At 42.5% G+C, this 19,598-nt stretch overlaps 1 long non-coding RNA gene across 2 annotated transcripts; it reads right to left on the reverse strand.

Annotated features, from left to right (window-relative positions):
- Positions 1 to 798: 798 nt before the first annotated feature.
- On the reverse strand, positions 799 to 17,186 carry LOC309857772. Of its 2 annotated transcripts, XR_014307903.1 has the most exons (4): positions 17,114 to 17,186; positions 12,626 to 12,703; positions 1,757 to 1,833; positions 799 to 824 (listed from the first exon to the last, which is right to left on the reverse strand). It is a non-coding gene; the product is annotated as an uncharacterized lncRNA (long non-coding RNA). The 2 variants fall into 2 exon arrangements; XR_014307904.1 differs by lacking the exon at positions 799 to 824 and having other exon boundaries at positions 1,578 to 1,833.
- Positions 17,187 to 19,598: the final 2,412 nt, after the last annotated feature.

The raw sequence follows: 19,598 nt of genomic DNA on the forward strand, positions 1-19,598 counted from the left end.
TTCAAGATTAATTCGAGGAGGGGCGCCTGGAAACTCAGTTCTTTCAGCACTGGTCTTCCCGTCAAGTCATGCTCTCAGGATGCTATGATCCAGTCCCATGTGGGGGGCCCCTCCTCAGGGAGGACCTGCTCTTTCTCTCTCCCTCTGCCCTTCCCACCTGACTGTGCTTTCTCTCTCTCTCTCTCACTCTCTCTCTCTGAGAAATAAAATCTTAAAAAAATGAATAGCTCGGAGAGTATTGCTTGATATGAATGTGGGTTAGATCATGTGGGGTCATGTGGTTGGCTGGCAGGGGCTGAACTGCCCCTTTGGGGTCTCCCACGGCTAGAACGTGTGCCCTAGATGAGGTTTATTCTTTTCTCTGAGAATGTTGACTTTGGCCAGTGGCAGTGGTGGTAGAATCTATCTCCTGCAGAAATATACATGCTCTCTCTTGCTCTATTCATCTCTCCCTCTCTGTCTTTCTGTCTGTATCTTTCCGCCTCTGTCTCTCCATGTTTCCCACAAAAAATCACCCACTCACAATCACACTACATAGAGCCACAAAAGACACCTCAACCAAAAACCTCATGCACACAAACTCACAGCACACACACAGAACCCACTGGCTTCCTAGTCTTGCAGACAAAAGAGCATACTTTGTCACCTGGGAAATATGCCTGTCCCCAAACCACCAAGAGTCCTACCAAGAACCCCCAATCAGGGAGGCTCTCCAGACTGAAGATTGCAAGGGGGCCCCACCTGCCTTACCAGCTAGAGTTTTTCCCCAGGAAGAGACTGAGTCCAGAATACGTACCGCCTCCCTCTGTTGATGTTTCCTGAGGCTGCAGGCACAGAAAAGAGGACACCATGAGTCTCTGGCCGTGCTGTATACTTGTCTGCCTGTACTGATCTTTAGTTCTCTGAATGACTTTAGGAAACCAGATGGAACACAGTGATTGAATCCAAGGCCCCAAGAGTGGGACCTGGATGCCTGTATGAAGTTATTTTTCCTGGGAGATGTGTCTACCCAGTCCACTCAGGATGGCAACTACAAAATTCTTCATCCAAGCAAGAGAAACTCTTGTGGATGGAAAGGATCATACCACAGCAATTCTAACAAGATTTGCTGTTGCCAGTGGTAAATATCCTCTTGAATCAGACGATGGTGGGCAGGAAACAACCACTCAGGACTCTCCGCAAAAGGGAAATTATACATATGTCCTCTCAAATGTGTATGTGTGTGTATACACACGTATGTGTATATATATGGATATGTATACTTATATAAACACACATATATTTATATGTATGTATATATATATAAGCATATACATATATATATACACGTTTATATATATATATGTATATAAAATTATATATACACATACATACACACACACATACAGTTTGAAATTCACTTTAGGGGTGCCTGTGTGGCTCAGTGGGTTAAAGCCTCTGCCTTGGCTCTGGACATGATTACAGAGTCCTGGGATTGAGCCCAGCATCGGGCTCTATGCTCAGCGGGGAGCTTGCTTCCACCTCTCCCTCTGCCTGCCTCTCTGCCTACTGTGATCACTGTCTGTCAAATAAAGTTATAAAATCTTTAAAAAACCATTTTACTTCCATGTACAAAAAATTTACATTAGGAAAATGAATTTTTTTATTATGTCCAATTCACCAACATATAGTGTATAATTTGATTGTCATCTGAATTTGATGAAAGAAACCAAGAAAGCAATGCTTGCTCCTTGGGGAAAAAGAGAGGCAACCTCACCTTGGCAACACTCTGGTCCTCTTCTTCTTTGGGCTTATGGCAAAGCGTCTCACAGACTGAGATTTTCTCAGACACATCTGGAAGGACATCAAGAATGTACCCATCAGGCTTGGGAGTCAAGATGGCGGAGAAGTAGCAAGCTGAGACTGCTTCAGCTAGCCGGAGATCAGCTAGATAGCTTATCTAAAGATTGCAAACACCTGAAAATCCATCGGCAGACCGAAGAGAAGAAGAACAGCAATTCTGGAAACAGAAAAACAACCACTTTCTGAAAGGTAGGACCGGCGGAGAAGTGAATCCAAAGCGACGGGAAGATAGACCCCGGGGGGAGGGGCCGGCTCCCGGCAAGCGGCGGAGCAACCGCGCACAAAATCAGGACTTTTAAAAGTCTGTTCCGCTGAGGGACATCAGTCCAGAGGCTAAACCGGGGCGAAGCCCACGCGGGGTCAGCGTGGCCTCAGGTCCCGCAGGGTCACAGAAGGATCGGGGGTGTCTGAGTGTCGCAGAGCTTGCGGGTATTGGAACGGGAAAGCCGGCTACAGAGACAGAGCCGACAGTAAGCTCACAGCTCGGTGTTACCTTGAACCGATCACAGGCTCGGTGAGCTCGGAGCGCGGCCGGAGGTCAGGCAGACGGGAGTAACTGCGCGCTGTTCTCTGAGGGCGCACTGAGGAGTGGGGCCCTGGGCTCTCGGCTCCTCCGGGCCGGAGACCAGGAGGCCGCCATTTGTGTTCCTGTCCTCCGGAACTCTACGGAAAGCGCTCAGGGAACAAAAGCTCCTGAAAGCAAACCCGAGCGGATTACTCACCCCGGCCCCGGGTAAGGGCGGTGTAATCCCGCCTGGGGCAAAAACACTTGAGAATCACTACAACAGGCCCCTCCCCCAGAAGATCAACAAGAAATCCAGCCGAGACCAAGTTCACCTACCAAGGAGTGCGGTTTCAATACCAAGGAGAGCAGCAGAATTCCAGAGGAGGAGAAAGCAAAGCACGGAACTCATGGCTTTTTTCCTGTGATTTTTTTTTAGTCTTGCAGTTAATTTAATTTTTTCTTTTTCATTTTTTTTTTCTTTTTTTCTTTTTCTTCTCGCCTTCGGGTAAATTTTTTTTTTTTTTTAACTGTTACCTTTTTCTTTTTTAACGATTTTTTACTAGTTTATCTAATATATATATTTTTTCTTTTTTACATTTTTCTCAGGTGTTTTCTTTTTTTAAAAAAATTTTTTTTCTTTTCTTTTTTTTTTCTTTCTTCCTTTTTGAACCTCTTTTTATCCCCTTTCTCCCCACTCACGATTTTGGATCTCTTCTAATTTAGTTAAAGCATATTTTCCTGGGGTTGTTGCCACCCTTTTAGTATTTTACTTGCCCCTTCATTTACTCTTATCTGGCCAAAATGACAAGACGGAAAAATTCAACGCAAAAAAAAGAACAAGAGGCAGTACCAAAGGCTAGGGACCTAATCAATACAGACATCGGTAATATGTCAGATCTAGAGTTCAGAATGACAATTCTCAAGGTTCTAGCCGGACTCGAAAAAGGCATGGAAGATATTAGAGAAACCCTCTCGAGAGATATAAAAGCCCTTTCTGGAGAAATAAAAGAACTAAAATCTAACCAAGTTGAAATCAAAAAAGCTATTAATGAGGTGCAATCAAAAATGGAGGCTCTAACTGCTAGGATAAATGAGGCAGAAGAAAGAATTAGTGATATAGAAGACCAAATGACAGAGAATAAAGAAGCTGAGCAAAAGAGGGACAAACAGCTACTGGACCACGAGGGGAGAATTCGAGAATTAAGTGACACCATAAGACGAAACAACATTAGAATAATTGGGATTCCAGAAGAAGAAGAAAGAGAGAGGGGAGCAGAAGGTATACTGGAGAGAATTATTGGGGAGAATTTCCCCAATATGGCAAAGGGAAAGAGCATCAAAATTCAGGAGGTTCAGAGAACGCCCCTCAAAATCAATAAGAATAGGCCCACACCCCGTCACCTAATAGTAAAATTTACAAGTCTCAGTGACAAAGAGAAAATCCTGAAAGCAGCCCGGGAAAAGAAGTCTGTAACATACAATGGTAAAAATATTAGATTGGCAGCTGACTTATCCACAGAGACCTGGCAGGCCAGAAAGAGCTGGCATGATATTTTTAGAGCACTAAACGAGAAAAACATGCAGCCCAGAATACTATATCCAGCTAGGCTATCATTGAAAATAGAAGGAGAGATTAAAAGCTTCCAGGACAAACAACAACTGAAAGAATTTGCAAATACCAAACCAGCTCTACAGGAAATATTGAAAGGGGTCCTCTAAGCAAAGAGAGAGCCTACAAGTGGTAGATCAGAAAGGAACAGAGACCATATACAATAACAGTCACCTTACAGGCAATACAATGGCACTAAATTCATATCTCTCAATAGTTACCCTAAATGTGAATGGGCTAAATGCCCCTGTCAAAAGACACAGGATATCAGAATGGATAAAAAAACAAAACCCATCTATATGTTGCCTCCAAGAAACTCATTTTAAGCCCGAAGACACCTCCAGATTTAAAGTGAGGGGGTGGAAAAGAATTTACCATGCTAATGGACATCAGAAGAAAGCAGGAGTGGCAATCCTTATATCAGATCAATTAGATTTTAAGCCAGAGACTATAATAAGAGATGAGGAAGGACACTATATCATACTCAAAGGGTCTGTCCAACAAGAAGATTTAACAATTTTAAATATCTATGCCCCCAACGTGGGAGCAGCCAACTATATAAACCAATTAATAACAAAATCAAAGAAACACATCAACAACAATACAATAATAGTAGGGGACTTTAACACTCCCCTCACTGAAATGGACAGGTCATCCAAGCAAAAGATCAGCAAGGAAATAAAGGCCTTAAACGACACACTGGACCAGATGGACATCACAGATATATTCAGAACATTTCATCCCAAAGCAACAGAATACACATTCTTCTCTAGTGCACATGGAACATTCTCTAGAATAGATCACATCCTCGGTCCTAAATCAGGACTCAACCGGTATCAAAAGATTGGGATCATTCCCTGCATATTTTCAGACCACAATGCTCTAAAGCTAGAACTCAACCACAAAAGGAAGTTTGGAAAGAACCCAAATACATGGAGACTAAACAGTATCCTTCTAAAGAATGAATGGGTCAACCGGGAAATTAAAGAAGAATTGAAAAAAATCATGGAAACAAATGATAATGAAAATACAACGGTTCAAAATCTGTGGGACACAATAAAGGCAGTCCTGAGAGGAAAATATATAGCGGTACAAGCCTTTCTCAAGAAACAAGAAAGGTCTCAGGTACACAACCTAACCCTACACCTAAAGGAGCTGGAGAAAGAACAAGAAAGAAACCCTAAGCCCAGCAGGAGAAGAGAAATCATAAAGATCAGAGCAGAAATCAATGAAATAGAAACCAAAAAAACAATAGAAAAAATCAACGAAAGTAGGAGCTGGTTCTTTGAAAGAATTAATAAAATTGATAAACCCCTGGCCCGACTTATCAAAAAGAAAAGAGAAAGGACCCAAATAAATAAAATCATGAATGAAAGAGGAGAGATCACAACTAACACCAAAGAAATACAAACTATTATAAGAACATACTATGAGCAACTCTACGGCAATAAATTTGACAATCTGGAAGAAATGGATGCATTCCTAGAAACATATAAACTACCACAACTGAACCAGGAAGAAATAGAAAGCCTGAACAGACCCATAACCAGTAAGGAGATTGAAACAGTCATTAAAAATCTCCAAACAAACAAAAGCCCAGGGCCAGATGGCTTCCCGGGGGAATTCTACCAAACATTTAAAGAAGAACTAATTCCTATTCTCCTGAAACTGTTCCAAAAAATAGAAATGGAAGGAAAACTTCCAAACTCATTTTATGAGGCCAGCATCACCTTGATCCCAAAACCAGACAAGGATCCCACCAAAAAAGAGAGCTATAGACCGATATCCTTGATGAACACAGATGCGAAAATACTCAACAAAATACTAGCCAATAGGATTCAACAGTACATTAAAAAGATTATTCACCACGACCAAGTGGGATTTATTCCAGGGCTGCAAGGTTGGTTCAACATCCGCAAATCAGTCAATGTGATACAACACATCAATAAAAGAAAGAACAAGAACCATATGATACTCTCAATAGATGCTGAAAAAGCATTTGACAAAGTACAGCATCCCTTCCTGATCAAAACTCCTCAAAGTGTAGGGATAGAGGGCACATACCTCAATATCATCAAAGCCATCTATGAAAAACCCACCGCAAATATCATTCTCAATGGAGAAAAACTGAAAGCTTTTCCACTAAGGTCAGGAACACGGCAGGGATGTCCATTATCACCACTGCTATTCAACATAGTACTAGAGGTCCTAGCCTCAGCAATCAGACAACAAAAGGAAATTAAAGACATCCAAATTGGCAAAGAAGAAGTCAAATTATCACTCTTCGCAGATGATATGATACTATATGTGGAAAACCCAAAAGACTCCACTCCAAAACTGCTAGAACTTATACAGGAATTCAGTAAAGTGTCAGGATATAAAATCAATGCACAGAAATCAGTTGCATTTCTCTACACCAACAGCAAGACAGAAGAAAGAGATATTAAGGAGTCAATCCCATTTACAATTGCATCCAAAACCATAAGATACCTAGGAATAAACCTAACCAAAGAGACACAGAATCTATACTCAGAAAACTATAAAGTACTCATGAAAGAAATTGAGGAAGACACAAAGAAATGGAAAAATGTTCCATGCTCCTGGATTGGAAGAATAAATATTGTGAAAATGTCTATGCTACCTAAAGCAATCTACACATTTAATGCAATTCCTATCAAAGTACCATCCATCTTTTTCAAAGAAATGGAACAAATAACGCTAAAATTTATATGGAACCAGAAAAGACCTCGAATAGCCAAAGGGATATTGAAAAAAAAAGCCAACGTTGGTGGCATCACAATTCCGGACTTCAAGCTCTATTACAAAGCTGTCATCATCAAGACAGCATGGTACTGGCACAAAAACAGACACATAGATCAATGGAATAGAGTAGAGAGCCCAGAAATAGACCCTCAAATCTATGGTCAACTCATCTTCGACAAAGCAGGAAAGAATGTCCAATGGAAAAAAGACAGCCTCTTCAATAAATGGTGCTGGGAAAATTGGACAGCCACATGCAGAAAAATGAAATTGGACCATTTCCTTACACCACACACAAAAATAGACTCAAAATGGATGAAGGACCTCAATGTGCGAAAGGAATCCATCAAAATCCTTGAGGAGAACACAGGCAGCAACCTCTTCGACCTCTGCCGCAGCAACATCTTCCTAGGAACAACGCAAAAAGCAAGGGAAGCAAGGGAAAAAATGAACTATTGGGATTTCATCAAGATCAAAAGCTTTTGCACAGCAAAGGAAACAGTTAACAAAATCAAAAGACAACTGACAGAATGGGAGAAGATATTTGCAAACGACATATCAGATAAAGGACTAGTGTCCAGAATCTATAAAGAACTTAGCAAACTCAACACCCAAAGAACAAATAATCCAATCAAGAAATGGGCAGAGGACATGAACAGACATTTCTGCAAAGAAGACATCCAGATGGCCAACAGACACATGAAAAAGTGCTCCATATCACTCGGCATCAGGGAAATACAAATCAAAACCACAATGAGATATCACCTCACACCAGTCAGAATGGCTAAAATCAACAAGTCAGGAAATGACAGATGCTGGCGAGGATGTGGAGAAAGGGGAACCCTCCTACACTGTTGGTGGGAATGCAAGCTGGTGCAGCCACTCTGGAAAACAGCATGGAGGTTCCTCAGAATGTTGAAAATTGAACTGCCCTATGACCCAGCAATTGCACTATTGGGTATTTACCCTAAAGATACAAATGTAGTGATCCAAAGGGGCACATGCACCCGAATGTTTATAGCAGCAATGTCCACAATAGCCAAACTATGGAAAGAACCTAGATGTCCATCCACAGATGAATGGATCAAGAAGATGTGGTATATATACACAATGGAATACTATGCAGCCATCAAAAGAAATGAAATCTTGCCATTTGCGACAACATGGATGGAACTAGAGCGTATCATGCTTAGCGAAATAAGTCAAGCAGAGAAAGACAACTATCATATGATCTCCCTGATATGAGGAAGTGGTGATGCAACATGGAGGCTTAAGTGGGTAGGAGAAGAATCAATGAAACAAGATGGGATTGGGAGGGAGACAAACCATAAGTGACTCTTAATCTCACAAAACAAACTGAGGGCTGCTGGGGGGAGGGGGTTTGGGAGAAGGGGGTGGGATTATGGACATTGGGGAGGGTATGTGCTTTGGTGAGTGCTGTGAAGTGTGTAAACCTGGTGATTCACAGACCTGTACCCCTGGGGATAAAAATATATGTTTATAAAAAAAAAAAAAAAAAAAAAAAAAAGAAAGGACAAATACCCAACTTTTGTAGCAGCATGGACGGGACTGGAAGAGATTATTATGCTGAGTGAAATAAGTCAAGCAGAGAGAGTCAATTATCATATGGTTTCACTTATTTGTGGAGCATAACAAATAGCATGGAGGACATGGGGAGTTAGAGAGGAGAAGGGAGTTGGGGGAAATTGGAAGGGGAGGTGAACCATGAGAGACTATGGACTCTGAAAAACAATCTGAGGAATTTGAAGGGGTGGGGGGTGGGAGTTTGGGGTACTAGGTGGTGGGTATTATAAAGGGCACGAATTGCATGGAGCACTGGGTGTGGTGAAAAATAATGAATACTGTTATGCTGAAAATAAAAAATAAATTAAAAAAAAAAAAAAAAAAAAAAAAAAAAAAAAAAAAAAAAAAAAAAAAAGAATGTACCCATCAGCACATTGGTGGTGCTGTTCAAGATTAATTCGAGGAGGGGCGCCTGGAAACTCAGTCCTTTCAGCACTGGTCTTCCCGTCAAGTCATGCTCTCAGGATGCTATGATCCAGTCCCACGTGGGGGGCCCCTCCTCAGGGAGGACCTGCTCTTTCTCTCTCCCTCTGCCCTTCCCACCTGACTGTGCTTTCTCTCTCTCTCTCTCACTCTCTCTCTCTGAGAAATAAAATCTTAAAAAAATGAATAGCTCGGAGAGTATTGCTTGATATGAATGTGGGTTAGATATGTAAGGTCATTGCTTTTCTATCAATCTCTATCAGTAGATTTCTTTGCCTGCCATTGTGTGTAAGGCTGGATAATCAATGGGTATATATTGAAATATATCTTGTTTCTATTTTCACCAGTCTATACCTCTGGGGTGGGCAAATGCTGAGTGAAGGCATGCTGCTGGTATTTCTCTATACCTATAATTTAGGCAGATTAATTAAATTAGCCAGATGTCATCAAAGACGTAATGTAAAAGAAAATGTGTGTTTTAGTACAAAAGCTTGTATCTAGACACGTTCTTCTCAGCTGTTTTGGAAAACTAGTTCTATGAATAAAAACAGCATGTGCCCAGATGTATTGAAGTCAAGACTCGGGCCACGAGAAGGGAGTTTGAAGGTACATGAAGACAAAAAGAGACACTTCCATGGGCAAAGACCATGGAGATCACCTCTTCTTCCTAAGGACAAGAGAGAGCCTGAAGACACTGAAAAATCAACACGCTCTTCTGGGATCCATAGGAAAACAGAGGACACAGGGAAACCATGGCCCTCAGGAGACAAAAAAGGGAAAACAGGGGATCGAGCTTTCCTGGAGCAGACACTCTCTCGCAGAACACACCATTTTCTCAACCTCCCATGGAACATTCAGCAGGAGACCACATTCTCAGCCGGAAAACACATCCCAACACAATCAAAGAGTAGACTCAATACAACAGCCGCTCTCAGACCTCTATGAAATTCAACTAGAGATCAACAACAGGAAGAAATCTTGGGAGAATCCCCAAGGAGCTGTGATTTAAAAATACACTTCTGAATAACCCAGTGGTCAATGAAGAAATTTCAAGAGAACCTTTAAAATATTTTTCACCAAATGAGATGCAAATGTACCTTGACCAACATTTATGGAAAGGCAGGGCTTGGGGGAACTGATAGGACTGAAAGTCGTGTGTCAGAAAATCAGAGAGATGTAACATGCCTAGGCTTGCTTAGAAAACAAGGCAAGAGTGTAGTATCATAGAAAGCGAGCAAGAGAAAAAAATAATATTATTGCAGATACCATTGAAATGGAACATGGGAAATACTCAGACCTAATCCATTAAACTAAGACACAAGCTCATTCCTTGTAAATATCAGTGAAATGGATAAAGCTGTAGCCTGATGAAAAATGAAAGAATAAGAGAGGACGTACATTAACATGGGACACAAGAGTCATCGTCACTACAGATCGTATGGAGGTTGAAAGGATTCAAAAGTAATATTGGGTATTTACTCCCAAAGATAGAGATGTAGGGAAAAGAAGGGCCATCTGTACCCCGACGTTCATAGCAGCAATGGCCACAGTTGCTCAACTGTGGAAATAGCCAAGACGTTCTTCAACAGACGAATGGATAAAGGAGATATGGTTCATATATACAATGGAATATTATGCCTCCATCAGAAAAGATGAATACCCAACTTTTGTATCCACATGGACAGGACTGGAGCAGATTTTGCTGAGAGAAACAAGTCAAGCCGAGATGAACCATGAGAGACTATGGTCTCTGAAAAGCAATCTGAGGGTTTTGGAGGGGCTGTGTTGGGAGGCAGGGTGAGCCTGGTAGTAGGTATTATGAAAGGCACGTATTTCATGGAGCACTTGTGTGGTGCATAAACAATGAATTCTGGAACAGTTAAAAGAAATTTAAAAAAATAAATAAAAATTGTTTTAAATAGGATGAATACCCAACTTTTGTATCAACATGGACAGGACTGGAGGAGATTATGCTGAGAGAAATAAGTCAAGCAGTGTGAATTATCGTATGGTTTCCCTTACTTGTGGAGCATAAGGAATAACTTGGAGGACATTAGGAAAAGGAAAGGAAAAGTGAATTGGGGAAAATCAGAGGGGTAGATGAACCATGAGACACTGTGGACTCTGAGATACAAACAGGGTTTTAGAAGTGAGGGGGATGGGTGAGCCTGGTGGTGGGTATTAAAGAGGGCAGTATTGCCTGGACCACTGGGTATGGTGCATAAACAATGAACACTTGGAACACTGAAAAAAAAAATCAAATCAAATTTTAAAAAGTAAAGTAATACATGGAAAAATCCCAGGATGGCTTAAGCAAAAAGGCCAATTCCTTCCAAAACAGAAACTCTCAAGACCCACGCAAAGGAAATAGATTGTCTGAATTGGCATATATCAAAGACAGTGAATCCACAGTTCATACGTTTCCCAGAAAGGAGGTGCCGGCCCCAGGTGGCTGGACTGGTGAATTCTATCAAATCTAACAAAGCATAAGAGCCTTGCTGTGTCTAATCCAGCCATCACACTCTTAGGTATTTATCTAGTTGAGCTGAAAAATTATGTTCCTATGAAAACCGGCCCAGGAGTGCTTCTATCAGCTTTCTTTAGGAACACCACAACTCGAGGCAACTAAGTTGTCCTTCACAGGGTGAATGGGTAAACAACCAACAATATCCCCATACAATGAAATAGGATTCTGTAAAAAACAGAGCTGAACTTCAGGGCATGTAGTCGGCTCTCTCAGTTAAACACCCAACACTTGATTTTGGCTCAGGTCAGAATCTCGGGGTCAGGAATTTCAACCCCGTGTCAGGTAAGCTCCATGCTGAGGAGGAGCCTGCTGAAGTTTCTCTCTCCTTCTTCCTCCTCCTCTCCCCCACACTTTCCCTCTTTCTCTAACTAAAATAATAAAAGAAAAGAAAAATAATTCAGGTGTCAAGTCACAGAAAGATATCAATGAATGGTAACTGTATAGATAGAGGAGAAAGCTGTCAGTGTGGAAAAGCAACATGGCTTACAGTTCCAACTCTATCATATTCTGGAAAAAGGAAATCTAGAGCGATGACAAACCATCAGCGGTTGCTCTGATTCCTAGAGAAAGTGCAAAGGTATTACTAGGTGAAATACAGGATTTTTATGGCAGTGAACCTACCCTATAAATGGTGGATACAGGACTTTGCCCATTTGTCAAAACCCATACTACTGCTCAACACAGAGCAGGCCTTAATAGCAATGGTGGAATTCAGTGAATAATATCTCTAGGCTGGTTTGTTATTTGTGACGAATGTTCCACAATGATGAAGGTTTTGATACTTGTGGAAAAGGTGCACTATGGGATAAGGGGGATAAGGGAACTTTTTTTGATTATCTCTTCACTTGTTAGGATACTCTAAACCTACTCTAAGTATTAAGGTCTATTGATTAAAAATTAAGAAGAGATCTCTTTGGCTAGTGTTTAACAACACACTCATGTCCAAATGTTAGCTTCACTATACCTACCATTTAACGTTACCAAACTCGAGGTGCAAATGCAGCTTTATTCTTGTGGTTATAAACTCATGAGTGACCAGCTGAAATTCAATGTTCACAAAAATAATATGGCTTGGTATCTTTGTCTGAAGTATGGGACACTCACAGGCTAGTATAATGATACAGCTTCTTTTTTTCTTTTCTTTCTTTCTTTTTTTTTTTTTTTCTAGCAACAAAGAGAGAGTGTGAGCAGGGGAAGGGCATGGGAATTGGAGAGAGAAGCTTAAACAGCTCCATACCCACCACGGAGCCACACATGGGGCCGAGCTCCGGTCCCTGGCATCATAACCTGAGCCAAAATCAAGATTTGGACATCACATAGGTGCTCCTACAGTAATTATTCTTGAATCCGATTCATGAATAAATTCCCATGGTACCTTCATGGGATCCATCAGTGGGTTGTATTTTTATATGATGTTTCCATCTTCGGGCCCATAGCTGGGTGAATTTCTCACCTGCAAAGGAAGGAAATGTCAACATTTGTGACAACCTGGATGGCCCTGGAGGACATCATCTTAAGTGAAATAAGCCAGACCCAGTGAGACAAATATGGCATCATGTCACTTATATGGGGCACCTCCAATAGTCCAATACGTAGAAGCAGAGAATAGAATAGGGGCTTGGAGGAGCAGCAAATAAGGGGATATTGATGATAGAACAAAGTTTCAAAGGTACAGAAGAAATGAGTCTGGAAATGGACCTTGCAACATGGGGCCTGGGATTAAGAACCCTGTATTCCAGGCTTGAAAATCAGTAAAATGTTGGAATGTAGGTTAAGTGTAGCTTAAGTGTCCTTTACTACCACAGGAAAAGATGGGGGAAAGCTCTAGCAGACACTGTATGAGACTATAGAGAAAGACAGAAGGACACTGTCATTGAGAGTGAGGGATTGGTGACTTGCCAAGAGTGACTATACTGAGGAGTGGGAAATCTGGGACAGGAATGGAGTCGAATCCTTGGGGAGAGAGATTCCTCAATACTTGAGATCTGCCCAGGGCACCTGAGATCATGCCCTGCAGTCCTGAACCAGGGCTTCCTCAGTTTAGTCCCATTCTCAAATCCTCCTGCCCCAAGTGGGAGTGTGGGAGACACTTGATGCCCTGGAGGAGGTGCCTGAGCCAACAGAACAGTCCAAATCCTAACTCAGCCCCCCACCACTGAGTTTCAATCCCCAACCTGGAACACAATGCAGATGGCCCCGTGAGAAACCCCTCTGAAGAGCCAGTGGAATCCAAGGGCCATCCACCCACAGCATTCATACTCTTAGCTCTCTCATGTGGAGCCTTCCCTGGGACCAGTGGACCACCCTCAGGGACCAGTGGTCTGCTGGGATCCCAAGCTCATGCAGAAGCCAGGACATTCCAAACCAACTGTCCCATGATGGCTCTACTAAGAATCTGCTTCCCTTCTAAGGACTCAGCATCCCTGAGCCATTCCTGCCAGTTAACTGGTAAAATGGCAACCTGGCTTAGTGCTTTGGTGGTTGAAAAAATCAAGACAGGGACCTTCAGTGTCTCCTTGGTTATTAATTTGAGTAAGTCTCCAAACAGCCTGGACGAAGGGCTGGCTGGCACAGAGTGAACAGGGGCTGCACAGGCTCTCAGTGGGCACCTTCCCTGTTCCTTCCTCCCTCCCCCAGGCCCAGTCTCTATAGACTCCTCATTCTTCTCTACACCCTGAAGTGGCAGGGGACCATGTCCCACCTCCTTTCAGGGGAACCCTCTGGGGCACCTGTGTGGCTCAGTGGGTTAAGTGTCTCACGTCGGGTCATGTCGTGATCTTGGAGTCCAGGGATCGAGCCCATCCCCTGCTTCTGCACTCAGCTTGGTGCCTACTTGTCCCTCTTCTCCTCCCCACTTTCCTCATAACCAATGACCGTTCTCTCTCTCTCCCCCTCAAATAAAATCTTCTTTCAAAAACCGGGAATATACAAAGGACCCATAGGGAGGGACCCTTCTAAACCCGAGCCCCGCGAAGCTCCCCCTCTCATGACACTCCATGAGGATCACCCAGACCTGTTTGCATTTATCTCTCCTCTGCTCTATACTCGTTGGAGCCTGAGAATCGGTGACCTTTCATTGAGACTAGATTCAAATCTAGGCATGACATTCTGTTGCTTGGTTAGGAAGCAACCAAATTGCTTGGTCCTTGGTGAGGAATCTCATCAGTTGTTGACAATATGTAAATAATGAAGTCCTATCATTGAAAACCAAGCACCCTCTTAGTTCTATGTTGATTTCCTTCTGGTCTTGCTGTGTGATGCCAGGTGTATATATTCATTGAGCATGGACTCTCTCCATGCTTGCACTTACTAGCCAACAATGGGAGAGCTCTTTAAGAAGGCAAGGTCCCCACTGGAGCATGGACACTCCCTGACCCTGAGGGATAAGCCTGTCAAAACAGAGACGATGGACACCAGGCTGTTACGAGCATTTGAGTTCTTATTGGTCAGTGTCCCTAAAGTGTGTAATTCACGGCATTCAAGCATGTTTTTAGGGCTTATGGGGGAGAATGTTATCCAATATGCTACACTAGGTCCCCAATTCTTCTTTCTTTTTTTTAGTAGGCTCCACACCCAACATGGAGACTGAACTCATGACCCTGAGATCAAGAGTCAAATGCTCCCCTGACTGAGTCAGCCAGGAACCACCCTTTATGATCCCTATTCTTATTCTATTTGTACCATGCCCTGAAAAGGGACCATGCCATGACATTGACCACTCTCTATCTCAGCTCTACAAGGCAATCGCAATGAGGGCAGTGGAGAGAAGGCTAATCATGAACCGGTTCTCTGAGTCCATTTTATTGTCCCAGGAGTGTCCCTGGGCTCACAGGATTTCTGCATTACTAGTTCTTACTCATACTGAAAATGCCATCAAATACGATGAAAGGGTCTCCTCAGTTCTGACTGGACTGAGGTGTAGCCCAGCAATGAAACAGAGTTTGACTGGGTTGTCCTAAAGTGTGCCTCCAAACCCTCAATATCTTTGAACTAACCAGGCTTTCTATGTCCCTTTCCTAGTAAGGACTATGGCAAGGTCTGTACTTGTGGGGCTCAGGAGCTTCTGTGGCCTATGTGACCCCTGAGATGACCTCATAATGCTAAACAGCACTTGGGATTTCCCTTGGCTCAGGTAATTCCTGACGTACACACTGTGACTACAGCTCTATGCACAGACACTAATGAATCCATGTCTGAGTAGTCAGTGCAGTTCAGTTCAGTAGTTAGAGCATGAACCCTGGGACCATAGGCCTAGGTTCACCTCCTGGCTCCTTTACATAGGAGACCATGAACCTGGTCACATTCATCCCTATGCCTATGTTCCTCCACCTGGGAAATACGGAGAGTAAACAAAACATCCAATATGTGTGTGATGAGCATTACTGAATTAATGCATGTCACATGGTCTGGGAGGCTCATTGGAGGGTATGGATCTTGTCTGAGATCTCACAATTTCACAACTTCCAGAGCTGGGTCACATCTGGGCATTTGAGTTCCCAGACCATTGCTTTGTGGCACAGCTGCTTTGCCTAAATACAAGTGTTTGACCCTAACACAATTTCGTTTGGATGGATCAGAGGTATCAAGAAGTCAATAAGGAAAAAACAACCAATTGCTGATTCCCTGAATACACTCTCTGGGACCCTTGGTCAGAAATAGTCATGATTATTCTCTAGATTGTTCCAGTTGCCTGACTCATGGTCAGCAGGCCAAATGAGAGGAATCCCAGGGTAAAGGATGGCAGGGTCACTATTGCAAAGTCTAGTGTTTTAAAGCATGTGAAACAATGCCACCTTGCATTATGTATTCCTCACACAAACATAAGTGCCTCCAAACAACATATGAGTTCCTGAGGCCATTGTCACAGAAGAAAACCATAGCTTAGCTGTTGGAAAGAGATCTGGAGGAAAGGTCAAGAGAACTAACAAACACATCCCATCAAAACCACTCTAATGAAGACTCTTTCTGCTTTCGAGCTACCATCCTATGGGCAAGTGTACATGTTTATCCACTTACACGTAAAGTTTGTCTCTACTCATGGTCTCCACCTCCCATCATTCTTTGTGCATTCCTAACAATCTATGTGCTTGGGTATCAATCACTCATTAACACAATTCATTAACTAATTAGCCATCTTTCACCATATGTTGAAAGACTGGCTATTCATTGTGTAACTGAGGACAAAATGTCCTTATAGTTTCACTATACTTACTTCTGGGGAACTGAAAAGGATGGGGGATAGCATATGACCTAGACAGCATATCACCTAGAAAAAGTAATTTTGGATAACAGCCAAAGAAGAAAGGGAAACATCTGCTTGGGGGTCATAAGTGAAATGTAGACTCTTCTCTTCTTTGGATCTCTTTGGGGCGCCTGTTTCTAGGAACAAACCAACATGTCCCCCAAATCCTGAAATACCCATTTTGGGATAAACGGTACAGGAAGACATTGTAAAACATGGATAAAACAATCATAAATATCCTCCATATCGACCTTTCCGGGTTCACTCTCACTTTCAGAAAGGAGGAATGGGAATGTATAATTTTGGACGTTAAAAAGGCGTAAATTAAAATAGATGTTGCCATGTTTTCTCCCCTAGGGAAACCTAGTTTGTCAAGGGTGAGGTGCAGGATATCAAAGGAAGGAGTACATTTTTCAAAATGGAGGACAAAAGTCAAGGCAGCTAGCTTGGTAGAATAACCAAAAATATAAATCAAGGGATAAAACTAAACTATAAAACATTTGTATAACTCTGAATGACAAGTTGGAGAGAGAAAATTTTCAAAGATGAGAGAATAGTTGGAGGAAGAGTGAACTATCTGATTAGCAGCAAACAGCAGTCAGGAGATCTGTAAGAACATACCACAACAGCAGCCACACAATCCAATCTTGTTCCCCATATAGAGAGCTCTAGGTGTCTCAATGACTCACTCAGCTCAAAGAGGGGCCGTTGGAAAGGACAGCAGAGGTGTATTTCTCGTCGCCATGGTGATGGTGTCATCATAGACCTTTCAGAGTCATCGCAGCTGCACAGCGGCCAACTCCTGCTGTCCAGACAGGTGGCTCTTCACAGACAAGGGTCTCACGTGAGAGGAAACACTTCCTTTCCAAAGTTGAAGTCTGGTCTCACACATTATCCCTCTGTTTTTGAAAAGAAATGACATGAGGGGAGGTGGCCTGCCCCCCAAATAGAGTCACTAGCCCATCTTTAGGGTGAAGAGAGGAAAAGAAACACATATTGAGAATAGATAGAGGTCCCATTCTTTTTTTAAAATGTTTTTTAAATTTATTTTTTATTTATTTTCAGCATAACAGTATTCATTGTTTTTGCACCACACCCAGTGCTCCATGCAACCCTTGCCCTCTCTAATACCCGCCACCTGGTACCCCGACCTCCCACCCAGGCCCATTCAAAACCGTCGGATTGTTTTTCAGAGTCCATAGTCTCTCATGGTTCACCTCCCCTTCCAATTTCCCCCAACTCCCTTCTCCTCTCCATCTCCCCATGTCCTCCATGCTATTTTTTTTGCTCCACAAATAAGTGAAACCATATGATAATTGACTCTCTCTGCTTGACTTATTTCACTCAGCATAATCTCTTCCAGTCCCGCCCATGTTGCTACAAAAGTTGGGTATTCATCCTTTCTGATGGAGGCATAATACTCCATAGTGTATATGGATCACATCTTTCTTATCCATTTGTCCTTTGAAGGGCATCTTGGTTCTTTCCACGGTTTGGCAACTGTGGCCATTGCTGCTATAAACATTGGGGTACAGATGGCCCTTCTTTTCACGACATCTATATCTTTGGGGTAAATACCCAGTAGTGCAATGGCAGGGTCATAGCAAAGCTCTATTTTTAATTTCTTGAGGAATCTCCACACTGTTCTCCAAAGAGGCTGCACCAACTTGCATTCCCACCAACAGTGGAAGAGGGTTCCCCTTTCTCCACTTCCTCTCCAACACTTGTTTTCTGTCTTGCTAATTTTGGCCATTCTAACTGGTTGAATACTGTTATGCTGAAAATTAATTAAAAAATTAAAAAAAAAACAAAGAAGATGTGGTCCATATATAAAATCAGAAACAGTGAAAACCCACCATTTGCACTGACATGGATGGAACTGGAGGGGAATATGTTAAGGAAAGAAGAGTCAAGCAGAGAAAGACAATTATCATATGGTTACACTCATCTGTGGAACATAAGCAATAGCATGAAGTGCCATAGGGGAAGGGAGGGAAATCTGAAAGGGGAGATGAAAGGGAGATGAACCATGAGACACTATGGACCCCAAGAACCAACCTGAGGGTTTCAGAGGGGAGAAGTGTAGGGGGAAGGGGTAACAGGGTGATGGGTATTGAGGAGGGCATATGCTGAGATTGGGTGTTATATATATATAAAGAATAGATCATTGAGCACTACATCAAAAACTAATAATGTACTCCTATACAGTGGCTAAATGAATATAATAAAAAAAATTTAAAAAAAAATCTGGGGCACCTGGGTATTTCAGTGGGTTAAGCCTCTGCCCTTGGCCTGGATCATAATCAGGGTCCTGGAATCGAGCCCCACGTTGGTCTCTCTGCTTGGTGGGGAATCTTATTCCCCTCCTCTCTCTCTCTGCCTGCCTCTCTCCCTACTTGTGAGCTCTGTGTGTGTGTGTGTGTGTGTGTGTGTCAAATAAATAAATAAAATCTTTAAAAAAAAAATCTATCCAGGTTTCCATCCAGGGGCTCGTAGTATGGCTCCGGGGGTCATGATGGGCAGCAAATGGTACATGCATCAGCACATGAAAAAGGATTAACGTAAAATATTTGTTGCCAAGTTATGATCACATCCCTTAAATATATCCCCAATTACCAATTTTGTGAAATAGATCGGTGTATATCTTGATCTTATTTAATTGACCACAAATGTCCCCTATTAATTGGACACCTTTCCTGAGTTAACTGTAACATTAAGACAACACATGTCCTTTGAAATCAGGTATAAGTTGATAATAGACTCAACATTCTCCCCACGCCCAACAAGGAAATTGTGGATGTCATCTATAACGCACATTGTTTCATTTTCTTTTGAAGAAAGAAAGGAAGCAAGGTTTCTATCTCAAAGACAGGCTTGCTGCCCTTGGTGGTAGATGGGACCACTTTCTCCCTTGTGTCTCCAAGAAGGTTCTCCAAAAGGCCTTTGGACGGAGCTAGGGCACAGAGAAGCTGTCAGGACATTGGAAGTGCTGCTCACTTATTACTCAGGGAGATTTGCTTGGTGTGGACATGGGGCAGGAATGTATGCATATCGTTGGTTAACCAGCAAGGACTGAGCAGCTGCTGGAGCATCTTCCTCAGTGGTT

This window comes from Mustela nivalis (assembly GCF_964662115.1).
Source record: "Mustela nivalis genome assembly, contig: HAP1_SCAFFOLD_1236, whole genome shotgun sequence".
Taxonomy (NCBI): Eukaryota; Metazoa; Chordata; class Mammalia; order Carnivora; family Mustelidae; genus Mustela; species Mustela nivalis.